This window comes from Triticum aestivum, chromosome 1B, assembly GCF_018294505.1.
Source record: "Triticum aestivum cultivar Chinese Spring chromosome 1B, IWGSC CS RefSeq v2.1, whole genome shotgun sequence".
Lineage (NCBI taxonomy): Eukaryota > Viridiplantae > Streptophyta > Magnoliopsida > Poales > Poaceae > Triticum > Triticum aestivum.
In genome coordinates, this window is record NC_057795.1 from 291,274,791 (window position 1) to 291,295,489 (window position 20,699).

The window sequence follows — 20,699 nt, forward strand, 5'->3', positions numbered from 1 at the left end:
CGTCAAGAAGCAGCCGAGGCGGCCATGAGGCAGGAGGGCGCGCCCTAGGAGGGTGGGCACTCCCACACCCTCGTGGGCCCCACGTGGCTCCCCTAACCTACCTCCTTCACCTATATATATCCATGTACCCTGAAAGCATCCAGGGGCACCACGAAAAACTATTTCCACTGCCGCAACCTTCTGTATCCGCGAGATCCCATCTTTGTAGCCTTCGCCGGCACTCCACCTGAAGGGGAATCGACCACGGAGGGCCTCTACATCATCTCCAAGGCCTCTCCGATGAGTTGTGAGTAGTTTACCATAGACCTTCGGGTCCATAGTTATTAGCTAGATGGCTTCTTCTCTCTCTTTGAATCTCAATACAAAGTTCTCCTCGATCTTCTTGGAGATCTATTCGATGTAACTCTTTTTGCGGTGTGTTTCTCGAGGTCCGATGAATTGTGGGTTTATGATCAAGTTTATCTATGAGAAATAATTGAATCTTCTCTGAATTCTTTTTTGTGTGATTGGTTATCTTTGCAAGGCTCTTTGAATTATCAGTTTGGTTTGGCCTACTAGATTGATCTTTCTTGCAATGGGAGAAGTGCTTAGCTTTGGGTTCAATCTTGCGGTGTCCTTTCCCAGTGACAGCAGGGGCAGCAAGGCACGTATTGTATTGTTGCCATCGAGGATAAAGACATCATGTCCCTTGTTGTAACTGCATCTAGTGCCCCTTAGTGATTTTGGTGTATTGAAGACTTATAGGTTAAGTAACTGATGCGTTTGCGAGTGTACACAGGTCTATAAGTCTATGAGGAGTTTGATATTTACAGAGAAAGTCAACCCCTAAAAATGAAGTTCTTCGACTGAAGACTTTGATATTCTGAAGACTTTCTGAAGACTTTGAAAGTGAAGAAATTGGTGTGACCTTGAAGACTTGGTATTCACTTGAGGAACATGAAGCGTGAAGACTTTTGTTTTCGTAGTTTCATTTTCTCTTTCTTGAGTCATAGGAAACACCGTACTGTTAAAGGGGGTCGAGGAAATACTAAGGAAAAATTTCCATGTGATGCTCAACTCAAAATCCTACACCTACCAATACCTTCGAGTGAAGCCATTGGAAATCTCATACAGTTTAGTCAATTCCTTCGGTGACAGAGACGCAGTTCTTCTGGTCACTGAGGACTTTGCTCTAACTGAGGAGTTAGGAATTCGCCAGTGCGAATTGCCTACACAGTGAGGAACATGATAGCCCTGAGGAATTTGAGAGTCAAATTTCCGACCGTTGCTGTGCTGCGCGCCGGCTGTCCAAAATATCTTATCCACCTAACGGTCATATCATTGAAGGGCATTTATGTCTTATCATGTCGGGCTGCTCCCTAGGCTATAAATAGCCGCCCCTTATAACCACTAGTTGGTTGGCTGCTCCGAGAGAACTTGACACTTGTCATCTGAGAGCAACCCATCCTCCGAGGACTTTGAGCGAAAATCATCAAGTGAGGAAAATAAAAAACCAAACCCCCACAAACCCAAAGTGATTGAGCATCACGGAAGAAGTTGATCCTGCATGGATCCGACGCTTGTTACCTTTGAAGACTGTGCTTCTTCCAGACGGTTAGGCGTCAAGGTCTAGAGCATCCAAGAGGAATTGTGGATCGCCGAGTGACCAAGTCTGTGAAGGTTTGGAAGTCACCTGAAGACTTACCACGAGTGATTGGACGAGGCCTGCGTGGTCTTAGTTCAAGGAGAATACGGTGAGGACTAGGTGTCCTGAGTTGCGGCTCAGTGACTGGGTGTCCGAGACTGCGTGTCCTCGAGTTTAAATACTCAGCCGCTCCAACCAGATGTACAACTGAGACAGCAGTTGGAACTGGTTTACCAAATCATTGTCTTCACCAACTAACTGGTTCTATTTCCTCAACTCTTTCATTTCCTCATTACTGTGTTGTATGTTGTTCATATCTGTGCTTGAAGACTTTGAATGAAGACTTTCACAAATTCCTCAGTTCAATTTCTTCAGTCTGTTTGTCTTCATCTTGTTATCCTGTGTTTACGCTTTCTGTACTCTGTGCTAGTCTTCATTTCATCATGATGACTATGTGTGTATCCTGTTATGTTTACTTCTGAGTACTTATTCCGCTGCAAGTAGTTCTTTGCTAAGGAATTTCCTCACCAGCAAATTCCTCAGTGAAGAATTCATAAAAATCGCCTATTCACCCCCCTCTAGTCGATATAACGCACTTTCAATTGGTATCAGAGCAAGGTACTCCCTTGTTCTGTGTGATTTTGGTTTAACCGCCTGGAGTTTTAGTTATGTCGACCGCAAGTATGAAGAAAGTGACATGCCCTATCTTTGGCGGTCATGACTATCCCAAGTGGAAGGCCATGATGAGGAAGCGCCTCATGGCAAGGAACAGCGAGCTGTGGACCGTCACTGAAATTGGTCTTACTGATCTGTGCAAGATGGCGAATGCTGATGATATTCGCAAGTACACTCGAGTTGACATCATAGCGAAGGATATCATCTGCTCCTGCCTATCCAGAGATCAATTCGGGCGAATTATGCATCTTGGCAATTCGAAGCTCATCTGGGACCGAATCTCTGATGTCTATGAAGGTCATCGAACTCGTCATGATCCCTGGTTTGAGGACTTCAAGGAATCTCTCAAAATGATGACTTTCGAGCCATAATCATCATCTTATGCATCTTGTCTCATGTCAAACGGTGCTGAGGTAACCGAATGCTCCTCATCCGAGTCTTGTGATGATGAATCTGGAAATGATGAATCTGATAATGATGAATCTGATGATGATATTGAATCTTGCTATACCAAACTTGTTTGCATTGCCACTAAACAACAAACGGCTTTAGAACAAAGTCAAGATATGCTAGAAAAAGTGATAAAATGTTGCGCAGGGAAATGGATCAGTCAAAAGCATTGGGTGAATGTCTTTAGAGAATTGACTCCAAGTTTGACACCCTTCAAGATCAACATAATACCCTCTTAACTGATCACGAGAAGCTTTCTCTTGAATCTCTTCAAAGAAAGGAAGATCTTGAAAAGCTAAGAGTGTGTTATGAAGATCTTCAGAAGGAGCGCGATTCATTAATAGCTCAACAAATCAGCGCTTCACAGGAAGAATTTGTTCCCCCATGCTTAAAGTGCATTGAACGTGAATCTGCTAACTCTTCACCTGAATGTTCAAATGCTTCAACTGTTACAAATTCTTCATCTGCCTCTGCTATCACTAATTCCTCACCTGAGGACACTGCTAGTATCACTGACAATGCAGGGATGAAGGAATTGTACATGACAGGCATGTACAAAAGCCTCAAAGGGCATCAGACACTTTGTGATGTGCTCAAAAAGCAGATCCTCAACAGAAACCCTAGGAAAGAGGGTATTGCCTTTGAGAGGAAACTCAATGCTGATGGAACATATTGGAAGCCTGAGCAGTACCCCAAAACCTCATGGGTTGCTGCAAAGGGACCTCCAGTTGATCCATCTAACTTATCTGGCTTTACATGTGAATCTCCTCATTCTTCTGATGAGTCATTTGACTCCAACTATAACCTGTTCAAAAATCAGAATGGTGAAGTATTTGCTAGATATGTTGGCACTAACTGCAGGAACGGTTCCCCTATGAAGAAGATCTGGGTTCCCAAAAGTTGTGTTGAAAGTCTTCAGGTGAATGTCCTCATGACACCACCTGTGAAGAATAGGAACCCCAGATCAAAGTCCTCATATGGACCATATTCTTCACATGGATCGAATTCCTCAACTGGATCAAAGTCCTCATATAATTATCATCGTGCTAACAACTCTATCTCGCAGGGTAGAGCTAAGGGCTATGAATATGTGCATTATTCTTCAAACCATTATGTTCATAAGTCCTCGAAGAATTACTATGCTTATTCATATGCTTACCCTAACCCCTCTTATGTGAAACGAAATGGTTTGGCATCTTTGCCACCTTTCTCATTTGGTGCTCGCAGAATGATGAACTCTTTGCCACCCCTCCAGATGTGGGTGGTGAAGAAAAAGAACTAATCTCTTCTGTAGGGTCAGGTCTCCAGACGTGCTTTAACGTCTGAAAAATTTGCTGGGGACCTGACGAAAATGCCTGAAGGGACGCAGGCGAATCATGATGAAATGAACTTTCATTTGACACGTCCTCATACTGCTATATCTGTTTACTGCTTGATGAAATTCATCTGATGAACTTGATATCATATTCTTCACTGATGAAGCATATGAGATTGTAAGCTACACTAATTCATCTGCAGGATGATCAACCCAAAACCACTGAATGGGTCCTCGATAGTGGATGTACAAATCACATGACTGGTGACAAGAATCTATTGATGGATGCTCCCTTATTACCGTCACCTCTGAAGCATATCATCTTTGCTGACAAAGGCAAAAGTCAGGTATTGGGTCTTGGTAAGGTTGCTATCTCTAAGGATAAGCACATGGACAAAGTCATGCTTGTTGAGTCCTTAGGATACAATCTCATGTCAGTCTCAATGCTTTGTGATCTTGATATGGTTGTTGTCTTTGGCAAATATCGCTGTGTTGTGATTATGGAAGCTGACAATTCCAAAGTCTTCGAAGGCTTTAGGAGAGGAGATCTGTATATTGTTGATTTCTCTACAGGACCACAACCAGCCGTGTGTCTACTTGCAAAAGCTCTAGAAGGCTGGCTATGGCATCGACGACTTGGTCACGCAGGCATGAGGAATTTGAACACGCTTGCGAAGAAGAAGCATGTCATTGGCATTGAGAATGTCAAATTCCTCAAGGATCACTTATGCGGAGCCTGTGAAGCTGGAAAAACGACCAAGGCCAAGCATCCAGCGAAGACTATCATGACCACTACCCGTCCATTCGAATTGCTTCACATGGACCTCTTCGGACCTAATCATTACTCAGCTATCACTAATGATGCATCTCTATATGGTTTTGTCATTGTTGATGATTATTCTTGATATACATGGGTACACATTGTTACTTACAAACATGAAGTGCAGGAAGTCTTCAAATGATTTTCCTCGAGGGCTTCAACCAACTTTGGTGTGAAGATCAAGCATATCAGAAGTGACAATGGGACTGAGTTCAAGAATTCCGGTCTTGATGCCTATCTTGATGAACTTGGTATTACTCATGAGTTATCTGCTCCCTATACTCCTCAGAAGAATGGCGTCGTGGAGCGCAAGAACAGAACTCTTGTTGAGATGGCTCGCACTATGCTTGATGAATACAAAACGCCTCATCGTTTTTGGATTGATGCAATTGATACTGCTTGCCACATCATCAACAGAGTATATCTTCACAAATTCTTCAAGAAGACTGCCTATGAACTCCTCACTGACAAGAAACCCAATATGAGTTATTCCAAAGTCTTCGGTGCTAAATGTTGGATTAGAGGTCCTCACCACAACTCTAAATTTGCACCGAAAGCACATGAAGGTTTTATGCTTGGTTATGGAAAGGACTCGCACACCTACAGAGTCTTCAACATTGTTCTTCACAAGATTGTTGACACTGTAGATGTGCGGTTCGATGAAACTAATGGCTCGCAAAGAGAGCACCTACCTTCTGTGTTAGATGAACCAGCACCTGAAGATGCTATCAAGCTCAAGGCAACTGAGGATGTCATTCCGACTGAAGAATCTGCTGAAGAATTCATTCCTGTTCGTGAAGAACGTCTAGCTGATGCACCTGAAGAACATGATGAGGAAAATGGTGCTGAAGAAAATGCTGATCAAAATCCTCAGCGACAACCAACTCATCCACGCGTTGCAAAAGAAGTGTAAGTGGAGAAGATCATCGATGACATTAGCGCACTAGGTCCTCTCACACGCTCAAAAGCATCACATTTATCTAACTTTTGTGGGCACTATGCTTTCGTCTCTATCACAGAGCCCACTAAGGTAGATGAAGCATTTCTGGAGACGGAGTGGATTCAGGCTATGCAAGAAGAATTACATCAGTTCGAGCTGAACAATGTCTGGGAATTGGTCAATCGCCCAGATCCTCGCAAGCATAATATCATTGGCACAAAGTGGATCTACCGCAACAAGCATGATGAAAATGGCCTTGTGGTGAGGAATAAGGCACGACTAGTAGCTCAAGGCTACACACAGGTTGAAGGAATTGATTTTGATGAAACTTTTGCACCTGTTGCTAGACTTGAGGCTATTCGCATATTACTTGCTTACGCTAACCATCATGATATCATCTTATATCAAATGGATGTGAAAAGTGCATTCCTCAATGGTAAGCTTGAGGAAGAAGTATATGTTGCTAAACCCCCAGGTTTTGAAGATCCCAAGAATCCTGACAAAGTCTTCAGACTCAATAAGACTCTCTATGGCCTCAAGCAAGCCCCTCGGGCGTGGTATGATACATTGAAGGAATTCTTCGTGAAGAATGGCTTCACACCCGGTTCACTCGACCCTACTCTTTTTACTAAATCATATGATGGTGAACTGTTTGTGTGCCAAATATATGTTGATGATATTATCTTTGGCTGTACTGACCAACATTATAGTGTTGAATTTGCCTATATGATGAGTGAAGAATATCAAATGTCTATGATGGGAGAGTTGAAATTCTTCTTAGGTCTTCAAATTCGTCAGCAGCGCAATGGCATATTCATATCTCAGGAGAAATACCTCAAAGATGTACTGAGGAAATTCGGCACGCAAGATTGCAAAGGCGTCAAAATTCCTATGCCCACAAATGGCCATCTATGCACTGATGAAAATGGTATTGACTTCGATCACAAGGTATACCACTCCATGATTGGTTCCTTATTGTACTTATGTGCATCTAGGCCAGATATAATGCTTAGTGTTTGCATGTGTGCCCGATTTCAAGCTGCACCGAAGGAATCACACCATAAGGCTGTGAAGCATATTCTTCGATATCTAGGTCACACACCAACACTAGGATTATGGTACCCCAAGGGCTCTGCTTTTGATCTCATTGGATATTCTGACTCTGACTATGCTGGTGATCGTGTGGATCGCAAGTCAACATCTGGCACTTGTCATTTCCTCGGACGATCTTTGGTCTGTTGGTCCTCGAAGAAACAGAACTGCGTATCACTGTCTACTGTTGAAGCTGAATACATTGCTGCTGGCTCATGCTGTGCTCAACTGCTTTGGATGAAGCAAACTCTCAAGGACTATGGCGTCAATGTGAAGAATGTGCCTCTCCTCTGCGACAATGAGAGTGCCATCAAGATTGCTCACAACCCAGTTCAGCACTCGAAGACAAAGCACATCCAGATTCGTCATCATTTTCTTCGTGATCATGTGTTGAAGGGCGACATCTCCATCGAGCATGTGAAGACTGAAGAACAGCTAGCTGATATCTTCAACAAGCCCTTGGACGAGAAGAGATTTAGCAAGTTGCGGTGTGAGCTAAATATCTTAGAATCTTCGAATGTTCTTTGAAAAGGACACACATCCTAACCCTTATCCAGAATTGATGACTTAGATGTGCAACACATGAAGAAACATTTTTCTTCAATCAATGAAGAATAACACTCTAAGTGTGAAGAAATTAATGAAGAATTTGATTCTCAGAACCCTACGACAATTGTACGCGGTGTCTGAAATCATCATTCTTATACGGTGGGTTACGCCACCACAAAAAGTTGAAAATCTTCAATTTGAGTTTTTCCTCATTTTTGAAATTCTTCAGTTTTTCAAATTCTTCAACTTTGCAAAATCTTCACTGTTTCCGTCGTTTTTCTTCATTGGCTATATATATATATGAGTTTATGTCCTCTACAGCATTCACTTATTGCTATTTCTTCAAGTTGTGATTTCTGCTAAGTGAATGTGATCGGACCCTTCCCCCTCTGTGCTATACTCAACCCAATCTATTCACAAATTCTTCATGTGTGTTCTGATTGAAACTCGTTCAAAGTCTACACTGTGTCCTTGACAGCTGAAGAAATTGCGAACAAAACTTTAAAACAAATCTTATCCAGATTTTCGGTTTTATCGCGCAAACCGTTCCGCATCCCACGATGCATTATTTTATTCACCCACGATCTTACACGATCTCATCTGCACAGTACGTGGGTGACACATGTCGCGTGAAGCAGAAAGGGCAGGGGCATGTTCGTCCCAAAATCTTCGGACGAACAGTTTTTACCGTGGCTATAAATACCCCTCTCCCCTTCCTTACTTCATTTACTCCGCTCGGTCGCTGTCTCTCGCTCGAGCTCTCCTCAAACCCTAGCGCCGCCGCTACTCCATCGCCGCTAGTGAGGAAGAGCTTCACTGCCTCGACCTCGTCGCCGTCGTACTCGCGCCGGCTGCGGAAATCTTCACTCCGCCGCCGCCGTAGCTGTCTCCCTCTGCCAAGTTAGGGCGTGGGAGATCTAACTTGAAGAACTTCACCGCTGTTCATCTCTGTTCGTCGTGTTCTTCAGTTTAGGTAATTAAAAGTCACTTTTATTACTCGCTTTGATTCTCAAACTTTTCTGAAAATCTTCAAAGGTGTTTTTATTCTTCAAATCTTCACATATGAACACCTCACACAATGTATGCTCTTGATCCATCTCTCTAAGCACTCATTTCTTCAAGATTCCTCAATTGTGCGGATTTTCAATCTGTACAACTCTGGAACCTAAGACAAGAACGCTTAGTGAAATTCCTCAAGGCTCAACTGGTCAAATTCCTCAAAACTTGTCTTTTCGAAAAATCTTCTGAGAACGCATATGACCTCTCCAAATTCCTCGCACCTACACTCTGTTCACAGGTACTCATGTCCGCTGCTGAATCACTAGGTTCTCATCAACTTAACTCATTTGCAGCGTTCCTCGAAGAAAAACTGCATACTTCTTCAGAGTGTTCAATTGTTCAAATTCCTCATCTGAAGAAAATGACTGAAGGAAAGAGACCGCAGAAAGGAGGAAAGAAACCGGAGGTCATGACTGCTTTCGAGATCCCTGATGAAATATACAAAGATTATTGCACACCTGATGAAGCCAAGTTTGGCAAAGAAAACAAGAATTAGCGCAAAGTGCGCATTCAGAGGATTGAACGAAGATGGGCATGAGAATGGAGGGAATATCGATATGTTACTCCAAAGTACATGAAGAAATTCGCCTTAAATCCTCCATGCCCAAGAGCTCCATTGGCACCTGGCCAAGTCGCTGATCCGACTAGCATCAAAAGTGGTGAAGACTTTCCTGAAGAATGGGCTAGGCGCCAAGCAAAATTGGCAAGACAAGCCAAGGAGGCAGTGAGGAAATTCAATGAGGATTCTGCTGCTGCTGCTGCCGCTGAGACCTCGGTTAAGCTGAGGAAATCAATGCCGAAGAAGCCTGCTCGCAAGCCATGTGCTTCACCATCAGCGCCCTCATGGCCCAGTTCCTCAGCCGCGCCCTCACGGCAAATTCCTCAGACTACTGCTGCTCCACCAAAGTCCTCAGCAGCTCCCTCCAAATCCTCAACTCCTGTGCATCTGGCTACATGTCAAAGGACTCAGGGTTTCTCAATTGTTTCTGGTGTCTCAGCAAGTTCCTCAGTTGCACCAATGTCCTCATCAGGCCCCACTCTGCTGAAGACAAAAGCAACAGCTGGACGCGGTCCTCGGCCAAGTCCAAGAAAGAAACAGGTTGCTTTCCAAGTGCCCTCTGATGACGAGGCTTTTGATGAAGAACTTGCAGAAATCATCAGAGATAGACAAGCAAAGGCCGCCAGAGCCAAAGGAACACCTGTGCCTCTGCTTCTGGATCCAAAGAAGATCCTCGACTACATTAACTTATGGCATCAGGATCCAAACACTCCAATGCCTGATCTGCCTCTGACTCCTGGTCAAAGTCATATGCTGACCCATTTCATCTCTCAAGAGAAATGGAAGTTTGAAAAGGCTCGTGAGATAAAGAGAGCACAAGCAAGAAAGGAGAAGCTTCTGAAGAAGAACGTTGTCAGACTGACACCTGAAGAACTTCTCGAGGCTCAATCTGAAATCCAAGCCCTCAGCAAGGACTTCGATGCATACAATGCTGATTGGCAAGGAGCCAAAGTGAGATTCGTCAATTTGACGAAGAAAATGACAACTGTTGCAGCCCCATCGCAACAAGAAAATCCTCAGGCTGTAGACTCTGCTCAGCCTGCTGAAGAACATGCCAGCACTGCTGATGACTTTCAGCCTGCTGATGAGAATACAAGTTCCAGGGCTGATGACTCCATTCCAGCCGCTGAAGAAATTCCCAGGGCATCCACTAGTGGTGCGCCTGAAGAAATTGAAGAGATCAGGGCAACTCCACCTGTTGCGCCTGAAGAAAATGAACCACAGTCCTCAGCTCCTCCTGCGCCAACACCAACTCCAATCCTTCCTTCTGCTTATGAAGTGAAGAAGACCAAGGCTGCAGAGCGAGCTGCAGTGAAGAAAAGGAAGGCATCAGCTGCGTCAAATTCTTCGGCCGCGAAGAAAATGAAGCCAATGACCAGCTCGCTTGAAAATTCTATTGATGTCATTCCCATTTCCACCATGTCATCTAAGGAAATTGTTCCTTATGGAGAAAACTACAAGATCCCAAGCAGATCTGATGAAGAAAATCATTCTGTTGCTACCTCAGAGCAATTTGATGAAGAAATTGAAGTGGAAACATTCCCTTCGCCTCCAGTCGTTTCCTCACCTATGCCTTAGTTCACCGCTGAAGAGGCTGGTGTTGAGGAAATTGAAAAAGAAGATGAAGATGTGGATATTGGATGCACTACACCAGTAATGAACGATGACTTTTGGGAAAGTCAGCATCCCAATACTCCGCTCTTCACTCCTATTCAACAAATTCCTCAGTCCCCGGCTACAACTGTTCAAATGGGCTCTGAAGAAACTCATCCCACATCGTCTGTTCATGAAGAAATTCCAGCCGCTAGTGCTGAAGAACCTGCTGCTGCTGATCCACAAACTGCACAAGAAGAGGAACCAGAAATTCCTCAGCCTGAAGCACCTGAGATCGTGATTCCCGAGGTTGTGCTGCAAATCACTGACACTCCTCTGCCCAAACCGAAGAATCCGTTCTCTAGCCAGCAAAAATTCAAGGCTGAAGACTTCTTTTCTGAGCATGTGTTCTTCACTGATTACAATCCATATGACTCTGCTCGCATAAGGAAGAGACGTTTCTGGACTGCTACTCAAGCCAACTTCTATTCCTCAGTGCTCTTTGACAAGGACAAAATCTTCGATCATGAACATATTCCTCATGTGGATATGGAATCTCTGTCGTGCTTCGAGCCAGTCCTTCGAGTTATTCACGATGCAGGACTACTGAATTTCTGCACTGATATCTGTGATTGGAATGAAGAACTCATTCTTCAGTTCTATGCCACTTTGCATATCATCGGAGATGCTGAAGATGTCAATTCATGGGTGCTGGATTGGATGACAGAAAACACTCACTATAAGGCACCAGCAACTGAATTGCTTCGTGTCCTTCCTCTTGATCCTCCCCATGCCAGTGCACGTTGCATCTACAATGACCGCGAACTGACAGATCATTATATGCAAGTGCTCATGAAGCCTTTGAAGCCAGGGCAGGCCCCACGAACCAAATTCCTCGTCAAGGAATTGCTATATGTGCCTCGGACTGTCTATCGCATTCTGACGAAGACGATGAGTCCTATCAAAGGCCACGACTCAAATGATGAAGATGTCGTTGGCATCATGAAGAACATGCTTTTCAACATCATTCATGGCGTTCCTGTCAACTTCCATGATTTCTTCATGAGGACTCTGGCTAATGTTGCTATGTCACCTTTTGAGCTGAAGCCCTATGCGCCTTGGATTATGAGATTCATAAGGGCAAGATCTTCACTGAATTACAAGGCTGACACTCTGAACCATGGTAGCTACTTGCCGCCCATTGAAGTCCTCAAGCGACCAGTTTCATCATCTGATGATAAGGGCAAGGCAGCTGTTGTGATCGATGAAGGCACTCGTCCATTGGATGGTCAATTCCATCTAGCTACATCTTACTCCACCAATGACGATTCTGCAACACATGACACTGCCGCAAATACATCAACCAAGCAAAAGCCTCAAGCAACAGCACCCAGGGTGATGACTGACCGTGAGTTACTCCTCAGTCTTCATCAGAAGGTTGATCACAATCACAAATGGGTGAAGCGTCAGCTTGCTGCAATTCTTCACAACATGACCTCAACCCATAATGCAGTGAAGAAAAATCAGTATCACCTTCATGAAACCCTCAACCGCACCTGGGCTGTTCTCACTCATGTATATTCCGCGGAAGAACTGAAGACTATGGGTCTCCAGGAAGCATTTGACTAGTCTGCACCACCTCCGAAGAAATTCAAGAGAGTCAAAGTTCCTGATCTGGTGGCCAGCTCTTATTCTTCATCGCGTGAAACTAATGAGCATGAAGATTTGGACGACACTGCGTCAGGCCCTACTTCAACGAACAACCCCAACAACGCTGGCGCTCCTCCATCGACTTGAAATTCTTCAGGGGCGTTAGTCCTCAGTTTCGATCCTTTTGGTCATTTGATGACAAAGGGGGAGAAATCTGAGTTAGTCTTCAAGCGGGTTTATATTCTGGGCGTTTTGTTAAGTTACAACTCTCGTTATTCCGAAACTTTTTATTGGATCGAGTTGTAATCTTAAATCCGATGGTGCCCTGATACTTTTGGACGGTGCATTGTGCTCTGACTTTGATGCACTGTGCTCTGATACTCTTGATGTGTTATTTTGCATGCTTATTCCTCGTTAATATTATTGCACGCATGCTGAATCTCATCAGGCACCATATTACATCATGCATTTCAAATTCTTCATGTTATATATCAAATGCGTGTATGAATTACAAGATATAGGGGGAGATCTCCATGTTTCAGTTCTTCAAATGTGCATTGCCTCAAAAGCAAATTCCTCACTATGCACATATTCAGGGGGAGTTCTTCTATATCTTGCAATCAAATTCCTCAATATCAGTATTTACACTTCATATGTTTATCCCCGTTGAAAACTTAACCTATGTTGTCATCAATCACCAAAAAGGTGGAGATTGTAAGTGCATCTAGTGCCCCTTAGTGATTTTGGTGTATTAAAGACTTATAGGTTAAGTAACTGATGCGTTTGCGAGTGTACACAGGTCTATAAGTCTATGAGGAGTTTGATATTTACAGAGAAAGTCGACCCCTAAAAATGAAGTTCTTCGACTGAAGACTTTGATATTCTGAAGACTTTCTGAAGACTTTGAAAGTGAAGAAATTGGTGTGACCTTGAAGACTTGGTATTCACTTGAGGAACATGAAGCGTGAAGACTTTTGTTTTCGTAGTTTCATTTTCTCTTTCTTGAGTCATAGGAAACACCGTACTGTTAAAGGGGGTCGAGGAAATACTAAGGAAAAATTTCCATGTGATGCTCAACTCAAAATCCTACACCTACCAATCCCTTCGAGTGAAGCCATTAGAAATCTCATACAGTTTAGTCAATTCCTTCGGTGACAGAGACGCAGTTCTTCTGGTCACTGAGGACTTTGCTCTAACTGAGGAGTTAGGAATTCGCCAGTGCGAATTGCCTACACAGTGAGGAACATGATAGCCCTGAGGAATTTGAGAGTCAAATATCCGACCGTTGCTGTGCTGCGCGCCGGCTGTCCAAAATATCTTATCCACCTAACGGTCATATCATTGAAGGGCATTTATGTCTTATCATGTCGGGCTGCTCCCTAGGCTATAAATAGCCGCCCCCTACAACCACTAGTTGGTTGGCTACTCCGAGAGAACTTGACACTTGTCATCTGAGAGCAACCCATCCTCCGAGGACTTTGAGCGAAAATCATCAAGTGAGGAAAATCAAAAACCAAACCCCCACAAACCCAAAGTGATTGAGCATCACTGAAGTAGTTGATCCTGCGTGGATTCGACGCTTGTTACCTCTGAAGACTATGCTTCTTCCAGACGGTTAGGCGTCAAGGTCTAGAGCATCCAAGAGGAATTGTGGATCGCCGAGTGACCAAGTCTGTGAAGGTTTGGAAGTCACCTGAAGACTTACCACGAGTGATTGGATGAGGCCTGCGTGGTCTTAGTTCAAGGAGAATACGGTGAGGACTGGGTGTCCTGAGTTGCGGCTCAGTGACTGGGTGTCCGGGACTGCGTGTCCTCGAGTTTAAATACTCAGCCGCTCCAACCAGACTTACAACTGAGACAGCAGTTGGAAGTAGTTTACCAAATCATTGTCTTGACCAACTAACTGGTTCTATTTCCTCAACTCTTTCATTTCCTCATTACTGTGTTGTATGTTGTTCATATCTGTGCTTGAAGACTTTGACTGAAGACTTTCACAAATTCCTCAGTTCAATTTCTTCAGTCTGTTTGTCTTCATCTTGTTATCCTGTGTTTACGCTTTCTGTACTCTGTGCTAGTCTTCATTTCATCATGATGACTATGTTTGTATCCTGTTATGTTTACTTCTGAGTACTTATTCCGCTGCAAGTAGTTCTTCGCTAAGGAATTTCCTCACCAGCAAATTCCTCAGTGAAGAATTCATAAAAATCGCCTATTCACCCCCCTCTAGTCGATATAACACACTTTCACTTGTGTCCTGTTACCATCCCACCTAGACGCACAGTTCGGGACCCCCTACCCGAGATCCGCCGGTTTTGACACCGACATTGGTGCTTTCGTTGAGAGTTCCTCTGTGCCGTCACCATCAGGAAGGATGCCTCATCCCGTCTTTAAAGACGACACTGTTGCTAAAGGAGCTTTGGCCATCGGCAAAACTCTCCGGCTAGGCGGTTTTCTTATGACCGCCTGTTCGGCCACCGCGCAGACGATGACTTCTCGGATCATCGAAAGCAATCTTCACGTTAACTCGGAAATCGCCGAGCAGTTAGATCCGATGGAGCTCTCTTCCTTAAATGAGCTCTTGGATCGCATCGCCGCCCTGGGAGTCGCTACAGACTACGATCAGATTGGGCCTAAACCCGATCTGAGAGAGATCAACTCTCCCCAGGTTACCCACCATGTTGCCGTGGTTGAGGAACAATACGGCGACCCTTCCTCTATTTTAAGGACTAGCTATGTACGGATTCCCGATCCCTCCATGCCGGATTCCCGCGGAGGGGAGGACATCACTCAAGCCCTGAACCTAAAGTCAGACAGCGGGCTAGATTCATTGGAGAACATCCAAGAACCCAAGCTTCCAACTTCGGAAAATTCTTGGCCCCTGAGTCTTAGAGTGGACGGGGTTTTGAATTTAATTCCACCCGCCCACCCAAACATAAGCGATCTATCCCAAATCCGGCAAGAGCCCGCAGAAACAGTACACCATTACTGGGCCAGATTCCTCCTGGTCATGAACAGGATAAAGGATTGCCGTGAGGAGGACGCAATTTCATTCTTCTACAATAATTGCACGGACAAGGGAACCCTCAACACCGTAAGTCATCGTGAAATTACACGCTTCGCTGACTTGGCGTCCATAGTATGAAAGTACTGTGCGATGGAAAGCGCCTGGAAAACCGAAATCAATTTTTGGGACAATCCGGTCCTGAATACAACCCCAGTCCGAAATAAAAGGGTGCATCATCACCAGGCACCTGGGTTAAATACCAAAAAGCAAAAACCCTCTATAGGGCATGGAACCGTATTGGAAGGATGGCTCAATGGACCCTGCAAAATTCATAGTACAAAGGGCGCCACTCCAACTCATAGCCTTAGAGCACGTTGGATACTACGGCAGGTGGCCAAAAGTGGCGAAGAGCTTCTAACTGCAGAGCACCAGCCCAAGGATACTAGTACGATATTAACAGTCTTCGAGCTTTTGCATCAAATAATATGCAGAAACGAACACTCCACAACCTTGCCGAAGTCTACCAAGTAGCAACAATAAACCCATGGAGTGACACGGCTATTACCTTTAATGCCAGTGACGAACCGAAATTCCGAACAGCCTGAGCACCAGCCACATTGGTTCTCAGTCCAATAGTGGACGACTTTCTCCTTACCAAGGTACTCATGGACGGTGGCAGCGGATTGAACCTCAGTTACGAGGAAACCCTCAGAAAAATGGAAATAGACTGGAGCCGCACTGAGCGAAGCAGCACAACCTTTAGAGGAATAATCCCCAGTCGGGAAGCATGCTGTACAGTGAAAATCACACTGGATGTGTGGTGTTCGGCACGCCGGATAATTACAGGTCCGAGGAGGTCACGTTCCAAGTGGCCCCGTTCAGCAGCGAATATCACGCTCTATTAGGGTGAGAGGCATTCACAATTTTTCAAGCTATACCCCATTACAGGTACATGAAGCTCAAAATGCCCGGGCCCAACGGAATCATCACTCTTGCTAGTGACCCGGACATAGCACTCCGCGCCGAAAACAAGACAGCTGCACTGGCCCTTGAGGCACTATCCAAAGTCCTAGCGGCCGAGGAACTCACTGCGCTGCGCTCCATGGTGAACAGGGACGATGTGATACTCGATAAGAGATCCAAGTCCACCTCCTTTAAACCGGCGGACGAAATAGTCAAATTCCAGGTCCATCCAACGGACCCTACAAAAATGGCCTCCATCGGGGCACAATTAAACCCTGATGTAGATGCCACACTATGAGAATTCCTACGCAAAAATTGGGACATTTTTGCCTCGCACCCTTCAGACATGCCAGGAATCCCACGCCGGCTGGCCGAGCACAGCCTAAACATCCTAAAAGGATTCAAGCCAGTCAAACAAGCTCTTCGGTGTTTCTCCGAACCCAAGAGACAGGCCATGGGAGAGGCGCTAGCCAAACTATTGGAGGCCGGATTCATCCGAGATATAAAACATCTGGACTGGCTAGCAAACCTGGTGATGGTACCAAAGAAGGACAAATCTTGGTGCCTATGCGTCGATTTCAAGGACCTTAGCAAGGCTTGCCCAAAGGATCCCTTCCCCCTCCCCCGCATCGATCAAATTATCGACGCTACCGCAGGACACGATTCATTGTGCTTCCTCGACGCATACTCTGGCTACCACCAAATTAAGATGGCACAGCCCGACGAAGCCGCAACGGCATTCATCACCCCATACGGCCCATTCTGCTTTAACACAATGCCCTTTGGGCTCAAAAAACGCCGGCGCAACATATCAACGCATGATTCAGACATGTATGGCAAACCAGATCGGCAAAATAGTGGAGGCATACATAGACGATGTGGTCGTTAAAACCAAGCATACCGAAACTCTAGCAGACGACTTGAGGCTCACATTTGATAATGTCCGAACATATGACATCAAGCTCAACCCAGAAAAATGCGTTTTCGGCGTACCAGCCGGAAAGCTCTTGGGCTTCATTGTATCCAGCAGAGGAATTGAAGCAAACCCAGCCAAGATCCGAGCTCTGTCACAATTGGATATCCCAAAGGACCTCAAACAAATACAAAAATTGACTGGATGCGTGGCGGCTCTAAGCCGCTTTATCTCCCGTTTGGGAGAAAAGGCATTGCCCCTTTATCGCCTCGTCCGGCGCACCAAACACTTCGAGTGGACAGATGCCGCCACGGCCGGACTCAAAGAAATAAAAGCCATATTGGCAACAAAACCGGTCCTGGCCGCGCCCAACATGGGCGAACCAATGCTATTATATATCGCGACAACTCATCAAGTTTTAAGCGCGGTACTCGTTGTCGAACGATAAACGGACGGACACAAGTTCCCCCTTCAAAAACATGTTTACTACGTGTCCACTGTCCTAACTCCATGCAAGTCACGGTACCCGTATTATCAAAAGATAGCGTATGCGGTGTTTATGGAATCCCGAAAGCTGCGACACTACTTTCAAGAGTGTTTGATAACAGTAGCCTCTGAAGTACCTCTTAACGACATTATAAACAACCGCAACGCGATGGGCCAGATTGCCAAATGGGCCATTGAGCTCCTCCCGTTCGACATAACCTATAAGCCACGGCGAGCTATCAAGTCACAAGTTTTGGCCGACTTCGTCGCCGAATGGACTGAAGCCAAACTCCCTAAAGAGTACGGCGCATATTCCAACTGGATCTGCACTTCGACGGCTCCAAAATGTTGTATGGTCTGGGGGCTGGCGTCATTCTGACGTCCCCAACCGGAGATACAGTTCAATACGTACTCCAGATAATGTATACGGACTCCAACAACCTAGCCGAATACGAGGCCCTTCTACATGGTCTCCGGATGGCAGTCTCCATGGGCATTCAACGCCTAGAGGTGCACGGGGATTCAAACCTCGCAATACCCCAAATAAATGGAGACTTCGATGCCAAGGACCTGAAAATGGCAGCCTATCGAAACGCCGTCCTAAAAATGTCAGCTCGGTTCGAGGGGCTCGAATTTCACAATATAGCCCGGGATAACAACCAGGAAGCAGACGTATTGGCACGCATTGGCGGAAAGCGCGATGCGGTCCCTCCCACATCTTCCTAGAGAGGCTGTTTCAGCCATCCATACCATGGGAGGGGGAGTCTGGAAATAACAACCCGCACCCAACCGCACTGCCCGACACCGAACATTCTGACACAATTGGTGGTTCTGGCAACGAAGTAACACCCTCAGCCCACGTAATAATGGCAGTCATCGCCCCGTGGACAGAACCATTCCTAGCCTACCTAACTAGGCAGGAACTTCCCGAGGACCAAAATGAGGCCCGCTGCATAGTGCGGCGATCTAAAGCCTACAAGGTCCACGAGGGAGAGCTTTATAAGAAAAGCACAACCGGAGTCCTTCAAAGGTGTATCTCCGAAGAGGAAGGGCAGAATATTCTGGCTGAAATTCATGCCGGACTCGGCGGGCACCACGCCGCAGCCCGGGCCCTTGTAGGCAAGGCCTTCCGTACATGATTTTATTGGCCGACGGCCCGGGCAGACGCTCAGGAATTAGTCCAACGATGCGTCGGTTGCCGGCTCTTTTCTAATCAAAGCCACATGCCACCCATCGCCCTCAAAACTATACCCATCGACTGGCCCTTCGCGGTCTGGGGGCTTGACATGGTTGGGGCCCTTAAAGGAGGAACCCACAAGCAAAAATACCTACTGGTCATGGTGGATAAATTCACCAAATGGATAGAGGCCAAACCTGTTAAGACGGCCGGATCCGGACCAGTGATAGACTTCATATCAGGGGTCGTACACCGTTACAACGTCCCCCACAGCATCATCACTAATAACGGCATGAACTTCACTGCCGACAAGGTCAAACCCTGGTGCAAAAACATGGGCATCAAGCTCGACTATGCTTCAGCCTATCACCCTCAAACTAACGGTCAAGTCGAGCGAGCGAATGGTGTAATCATGAGCGGCATCAAACCAAGACTAGTGTGGTCCCTCAAGGAATCTAACACGCACTGGGTAGAGGAGCTCGACTTCGTACTCTAGGGGCTGCGGACCACGCTGAATCGTGCTACCGGATTCACACCATTCTTTATGGTATACGGCGCAGAGGCAGTTTTGCCCTGCGATATAATTCATGACTCACCTCGCGTGCGCATGTACGAAGAAAGAGAAGCCGAGCTCGATCGGCAGGACAGTTTGGATGCGTTGGAGGAGGAGCGTGACGTGGCAAAAGCCCGTTCCACATTCAATCAACAGCAGGCTCGAAGATATCAAAGCAGAGAAGTACGGGCCAAAACTTACAATGTTGGCGAGTTAGTTCTACGCCTGCCAGACAAGAAAAAGGAAAAACTCAAGCCCAAATGGGAAGGTCCCTTCATCATCGACCAAGTCCTGACCGGCGGAGCATACCGTCTGTGAAATGCATCGGATAACCGACTCGAGCCGAACCCATGGAACGCAGCCCGTCTCCGAAGATTCTACGCCTAGCGCCGGATTCTGAGTTCGTCTCCTTCCTCTGTCTATATTTTATACAGTAGTTGTCTTATATTTCTCCCCTTCTCCCTCCTTTTCTCTTACAGCCTTTGAAGGCTCGTTCGCGCTTTGTTCGCACACACTTGACACGCTATCCGCGCTCATTATACCTGGGGGCTTCTTTAATAGAAGCTTATTTATACGGGCTTCGTGCCCAACACATGTGTCACACTTCCGCATGTACCTTTTATTCACCATTATATGCATCGATATGACTTAAGTTTTGGCCAAGCTGGGTTGCCTGGCTCCTGTGCTTACCCCTACGTTCTCGATTGTTCGGTAGGTGGTAAAGTGTAACGCCCTCGATGCGGCTATATCTCCTACGTGTCGAAGCACGACTCAGAGGCATAACCGCATTGAAAGCAATGTCGCAAGTGAGGTAATCTTCACACAACCCATGTAAAACATAAGGGAAAGAGATACATAGTTGGCTTACAATCGCCACTTCACACAAGTACATGAATAAAGCATTACATCATCCAGATACAATCAAGGTCCGACTACGGAACCAAAATAAAAGAAGAACCCAAATGCGACAAAGGTCCCCGATCGACCCCAATTGGGCTCCACTACTGATCAACTAGAACGAAACAACACAAAGGGCAAGATCTTCATCGAGCTCCTCCTTGAGTTTGGTTGCGTCAACTGCACAAACTCATCGGCACCTGCAAACTGGTTTTGGAAGTATCTGTGAGCCACGGGGACTCAGCAATCTCGCACCCGCGAGATCAAGACTATTTAAGCTTATAGGAAGGATGGAGTATTGAGGTGGAGCTGCAGCAAGCGACTAGCATATATGGTGGCTAACATACGCAAATGAGAGCGAGAAGAGAAGGCAAAGCACG